Source organism: Ostrea edulis, chromosome 6 (genome assembly GCF_947568905.1).
Source record: "Ostrea edulis chromosome 6, xbOstEdul1.1, whole genome shotgun sequence".
Classification (NCBI taxonomy): domain Eukaryota; kingdom Metazoa; phylum Mollusca; class Bivalvia; order Ostreida; family Ostreidae; genus Ostrea; species Ostrea edulis.
The window spans coordinates 29,848,269-29,855,136 of NC_079169.1; the positions used below are offsets into that span (position 1 = coordinate 29,848,269).

At 33.9% G+C, this 6,868-nt stretch overlaps 1 long non-coding RNA gene across 1 annotated transcript; it reads left to right on the forward strand.

Annotated features, from left to right (window-relative positions):
- On the forward strand, positions 1-4,329 carry LOC125646337 (uncharacterized). Its single transcript, XR_007359681.1, has 4 exons — positions 1-144; positions 3,381-3,501; positions 3,699-3,799; positions 4,203-4,329. It is a non-coding gene; the product is annotated as an uncharacterized LOC125646337 (long non-coding RNA).
- Positions 4,330-6,868: the final 2,539 nt, after the last annotated feature.

The window sequence follows — 6,868 nt, forward strand, 5'->3', positions numbered from 1 at the left end:
TGTACGAGATCATTGCTTTAAAATACTATATAAACCCAGTGAGGATATGCTATTCCTCGTGAATTTGAACACATTTCCACTTCTTACGTCAAACTATCAACATGAGGACCATTGCTGTCGTTCTTCTTGTCGTTTCACTATGTCGTAAGTATTAACGTTTAGTATCTGTCGCACAAGAGCTGATAAATTCTATCGGTATTGTTATACTAAATGATGCATTATTTTTCTCCTCTCAATTATCAATAGTTTCGTAATGAATCTGTTCACAGTTTCTTTATCTAATGTAGATGTTAAAGAATGGGGTTATGAAAAACAATATGAATGCAACCAGAATAATTCAATTTCACGTGTAGAGCGCAATTTGATTGGTTCATCTGACTTAATCAACATTCTTTACACCGTATTTAAAACTTTAGTCCTGCTATCTGACATTCTAGGATTGACGTACTGGTAACCAAATGTTAAGTGTTCGATTCTCAATCCCTTCGCCGCGTCAAACTAAAGGCGTTAAACTTGGGTAGTGACTAGCCCCCCCCCCCCCCCCCCCCCCCCCCCCCCCCCTTTCACGAGTTATAAAGCATAGACTGTCCCAAATCACGCGTACTTTATATTGTGTAAATGAGTAGATATTATTTATATCCTTAACATCTTTTATTAACCATTTTGATATTACATGTATTTTACATCACAGATAATGACTTAACATTTTCACATCATAGATCAGAGATAAATTTTGTTCTCATTACTGTATGATTTCAAATAAAAATATGCACAACAATCACATTTTGGAAATTATTATTATATGTGACGGATTATGTAGATAAAAAAAAAGATATCCTTGGAAATTTGCACATTTTTCTCATTCATTGTGGTTTCTATTTTCGATTTACTTTTATGTCGCGGACATTTTAAAAAAAGTAATTTCCTCCTAAAATTGATTTAATACACCCCATACGTTCAGTATCATCTCATAAAAAATTATCTATTCATGTTCGTGGAAGAAGTGTTTCCTACTATTGAAGTGAATATTTTACGAGAGGTTGAGGTACACAACTGACGCCTGCAGTTCTCCATTTTATTAATTTTGCATATATATGAAGTCCTTTTATATAACTTTCATGATTCTGAATTTTAGGATACAATGAAGTAAATTTCCTGAATTAAAAAATGCTGAAGACTTAGGAAAATGCTATGATTATACTAAACTAAAATGTATGAAAGGATCGCATGAAAAGGATATATTCTTAACATCTGTCAAATTGATCTATTTTTCTTTTTTAAAAAATATTTAATGAAGTTAATTGTAACACTAGCATCGAAACAGCTAAATGGTATATTTCCAGCAAACAGGGGTCAAACTTAATGTCATCTTGTTTGTTGTTAAGCACATCGTCTCCTGCTTTTAACTCAGACTTCATCATCAATCAGGCAATAGATAGTGGACAAGTACTTCAAAGTTTTGTACAGCATTCATATTCAGGATCCTATGATTGACTGAATATTGTTTATTGTTTAACTTCCCTTTCGAGAATTGTTTAACTCATATGGAGACGTCACATGCATTGACGGTGAAGGGATGCAACATTTAAGCCTATGCTCGGCGCTTACGGCTTTTAAGCAAGAAGGGGTCTTTATTGTGCCATACATGTACCTGCTGTAACACTGGGTCTCAGTTTTTGCGGTCTCATCCGAAGGATCGCACCATTTAGGGGCCTCTTACGACAAGTAAGAGGGTACTGAGGACCTATATTCTAACCTGGATCCCCACGGGAGTTCAGGATCCTAGATATATGTAATTAATGAAAAGTAACATTCTGTTGTTAACTTGCTATGTACAGTTGTGCAACAGCCTAGCTCTACCTCTAGAAAAGGGGGAAGGGGTTACAACCACCTTCAACTTAGATATCATTTTGAAATAAGGAATACTGAAGGTAAAAGGGAGAAGAGGGATTGATTACTAAATAAATAGACATCCAGGTAGAGGAAGACATTATTTAGGTACGTAGCATCGTTTATGAGGGGGGGGGGGGGGGGGAGGAGTTGACGTCACAATTGACTCCCCAAAAATACAAACAAACAAAATAAAAAAAAAAACCGCAATCCTATTTTGCCCAATATTTATAACCCTAAACAAAAACCCTAAATATCTCCCTACACATTCTAAAATCTTATTGGGAGAGGGGGAGGGGAGTTCAACCTTCAGCACAATTCATCAGTCCAAATATATACTCTGACCTTTCAGTACTACACCACAGAATAAAGGGAGGGGGAGTCACCAAATACATCTGTTGAAATAACTAAATTTGCATCTAAAAATAACAGAAATTGAACGTTTTCAAAACCCAAACATAGCTCCAAGAATTTACATGCTGCTTGTTATAGATTATATATTTATGTAACTAATCAAAATACATTTGTAAATGAAATATCGACAGACAGAGTGTTTATACGTTTAGATATTATCACTATATTAGATACCCCTCCCTTTGTTTGCAGGGGGTGGTAACAATTATGTTATAAAAAAGTTCAATATTGACCTTGAGTAACCTCTGCAGTTTTCTACCCCGTCATGATAAGCGATATGGAGAGAGGGGACTTTTTTTCTTGGGGAGGAAGTGGAGGGAAGAGGGAGGGGTGGTTTAAAATCAATTGATTTCATGAAACTACCTCTAATCTGGCAAACTCAGATATGCTCCTGACCAAGGTATTATCAATATGTAAAAGCTGCAGTAGAGAAGGTCGAGGTATTGAATATTAATTCACTGACATAGTCTGATACTTATTTAGTATAATTCAAAACATTATATATGTACTTGCATTGGATGGCCGAACTGATGCTGTAAATTGTCAAACACAATTAGAAATTTGTGGAAATTCGAATACATTGAAGTCAGATTTAAAAAAAACCTAATCCATAATGATAAAGAAATAAGGTGGAAGAAAAAGAAATAAACTCCAAGAAAAGCAACTACATGTATAGTGATTAAAAAAGGGGGCCTTAGTTGATAATTAGACGATTGATATTCGAAAGGCGGAATGGGAGGGGACACATGGCCCGGTAACCCACCCACCCCTCTCCTACACCATAGCATAAAGATGTTGAACGTGTATCTATCTAAAGTTATATACAGTAACACATATAACATGTTTCTTTCTACAGTTGTTCATTGTCATGAAGACATTTCACGTGTTGTTCACAGTCATGAAGACGTTTCACGTGTTGTTCACAGTCATGAAGACGTTTCACATGTTGTTCACAGTCATGAAGACGTTTTACGTGTTGTTCACAGTCATGAAGACGTTTCACGTATTGTTCACAGTCATGAAGATGTATTACATGTTCTTCATTGTCATGATGTTTTACGTGTTTCTTTCTACAGTTGTACATAGCCATGAAGACGAGTCAGAGAAATGCAGCAAACGATATCCAAGCGTCAAAGGCAAATGTCCCAAAGAACCCTGTGCTATGACAACATGTGACGAAGCGGGCGCCATCTGCAAGTGGGTTTTATAATAGATAGCCATACTGTAAAAAATTCTCTGAAATATTACTGCTTCAGGTTTTTTTCTTGGGAAATAGAAAAACCGCACAATTGAAATCATGCGGGCTTATGAGTGCTGACGCTTTTCAATTTCTGTAATGAGAGTGTTAAAAATATTCATTGAAAGCTTACATAAGAATTTCTCTTCTTTTCTAGAAATAATTATTGCGGTGGCTGCAATGCTAAATGGTTCACCAACGGGGAAATTTCTGAGGCGTGCTCAAAGTTCTTCTTGGAGAAAGAATAGAGAACAAGAAGTGGGTAATACTAGGCACGTTTTATTTCATTTTTAATGATGAAACGTGATATCAATAAAACAGAAATGTTATGCTTGGTTACTTGAAGCAATATTTGATAAAGTTTGGTTTAGGGTTTTGACATATACTAGTATAAGATGCACATTCAATAATGCATTTAATAAAGTAAAGAAAAATGATTCTAAACAACATAGATATTTATCATAATGAAGTTTTACATTAACAATTTGATAATTTACTGAACGTTACTTCAGCTTCAGGGGCTTAAGCGTGAGAATTATATGTTGCTCCCTTTCTAAAGTCATCAGAATTATATGTCGCTCCCTTTCTAAAGTAATCAGAATTATATGTTGCTCCCTTTCTAAAGTGTTTATATTGATTTTTCATCATGATATTGTTACAGGTGAAGCTCAGTGTGAATAAACTTCCCCGAGAAGACCTTTTCTACGTACCAAGAGGACATGATTATCAACTTTTCCCCTTGTCATTAAATTGAAAATAAAATTGTAAATCAGTACAAAGAGAGATAACTCTTGGTTATGCTGAGTTGTAACTGTTGCAATCTAAGATTTGCCCTCCGTTAATGAGTAATATATATAGTGTTATGATATGCAATTTATCCTTTTATCAAAGGTATAACTTATGCAAATAACATTTACATAAACATGAAGGATTCAGCAATATTTTTGCAGGTAAATTACTTACAATGACATTTTAATATCTCTTATTGTCTATGCTTCAATGGTGTAATGAATAAGACATTGCCAAACGACTGAAACCGCATGCATTTCTTTCATAATATAGGCATTCAACCGATATTTTGCATTGTCAAAGTTCTATGCCTAGAGGTAATATTTGGACATGATGTCATGTCTGTGTTCTACACCAGCTGTCTCTTACGAACAGGTCACATGCAAATGTATCTGCGATCTTCCATATCTACAGGTCAGCAATCCAGATTTCATATTGAATAGATATTTCTTTTGTTTATAGTAAATTACAACAAAAACACCAACATGTACCAGTAGGCATGTTCACGAAACCTACCTAAGATACGTCGTAGTATATGTCCTAAGATATAACTTATAAAACAAATAGTTAGGAACCTCCTAAGATCAACAAAGGACATGTCTTAGGATGTTTCTCGACGATATCTTAGGAACAACTTTTAAAGAGGACGTCCTAACTTCTTAGGAACATTTTTATTCCTTTACATTTATTTTTACACATGATATTCGTGACATATTTCCGAGTAGACAATTAAAATCTAGACACATTCAGAAACATTATTATGTAAATATTCTTAATATAGATACCATATATATAATTATGTAAGAAACTAAGAAATTATAAGATTATTTACTACTTTAAAATAAACAAAAGATAAACGGATATTGCGATACTCGAACCCTCATAGACTATTACATTTTTTTTATACTATGAATGCAATGTGAAACCACTGAGCCATGCAATACTTTTATAGAATATTCATGTCTTTGAAATCGAAACATGATTTTGGAGAATTTCATCTTTTAAATTTATTTCAGTTACTGTATATATATTCGATTCCAAAACTTCACAAAACCCCTTACAAAGACACATTGCTGGATCCAGTAAATGTTCTATCTAGCCCCTGCTTTTGCTCCTCACGAAGATATTGTCTGTTGTGAAGGAGAAACGTATTGTGCCACGACATATGCGAAGATTGTTATGAGGGGTGGATCCGTAGCTCTCTGGTCTACTCCATTTCCCCCAGGTAGCTATAGTTCTGCAGCTAGGATAGGAAGAGTAACAGTAGAATAATTGCTTTCTCGTTATTCAATGTTTAGTCATCAGCGATTCCTTGTACCACGCTACTTTCACTAAATGCCCGAGTCTTATATAGAAGACTAGTTTACGTAATATTTTCAACAATGTAATTTTTTTTTATGAAAAACGTGATATGTCTTGACGTATAGTAGTACATAAAAGTTTATTCTCGGTAATGCAGTAACATATTCTCGAGAGGGACGTCAAACAATATTCAACCAATCAATCGATAATGCTGTATCATGTGACCTTTCATTCTTTCATAAAGCTGTTTAATTACATCAAGATCCACTTTATCATAGGAATAAAAACAATACGAGCATCATAAAACAGCACAAAACCCACAACTTCACATAAAAGCGGAAATTTGGAGAGTCTTGTATTACTTAGACTAAATTTACCAACCAACGACGAAGATACATTTTCCCAGTACTTAAGAAGAGGGGGCAGAGAATGATTAAGACGAAAGAAATGGATGCTAGATTTTTTTTTAGATGTTTTGTTCTGTAAATATACTGCGAGTATGTAACTCCTTGTGTTAGCTGGAAAACACGATATTTCTCGGAGTGAGGTATTTACAAAGGTGTTTATTCTAGGTAATTAAAATGCAGTTATACAATGTATGTGACCTATTTTAAAGAAAACTTTAATTACATTTCGAGGTACTTTATCATAAGAATAAATCCAATACGAACATCACGATGAAACATGAAACCCATAACCTAACATACAAGCTGATGTAGATGTAGATTTACCGTCGGTTACCTCATGTTTTCGCTTGTATGTAATGTAAGTAATGTAAGATAAGTAATATAATGTAAGTAACGTAATATAAATAATGTAATGTAATATAAGTAATGTAATGTAATGTAACGTAAGTAATGTAACGTAAGTAATGTAAGTAATGTAACATAAGTAATGTAATGTGAGTAACGTAAATAATGTAATGTGAGTAACGTAAATAATGTAATGTGAGTAACGTAAGTAATGTAATGTGAGTAACGTAAATAATGTAATGTGAGTAACGTAAATAATGTAATGTGAGTAACGTAAGTAATGTAATGTGAGTAACGTAAATAATGTAATGTGAGTAACGTAAGTAATGTAATGTGAGTAACGTAAGTAATGTAATGTGAGTAACGTAAATAATGTAATGTGAGTAACGTAAATAATGTAATGTGAGTAACGTAAGTAATGTAATGTGAGTAACGTAAATAATGTAATGTGAGTAACGTAAGTAATGTAATGTGAGTAACGTAA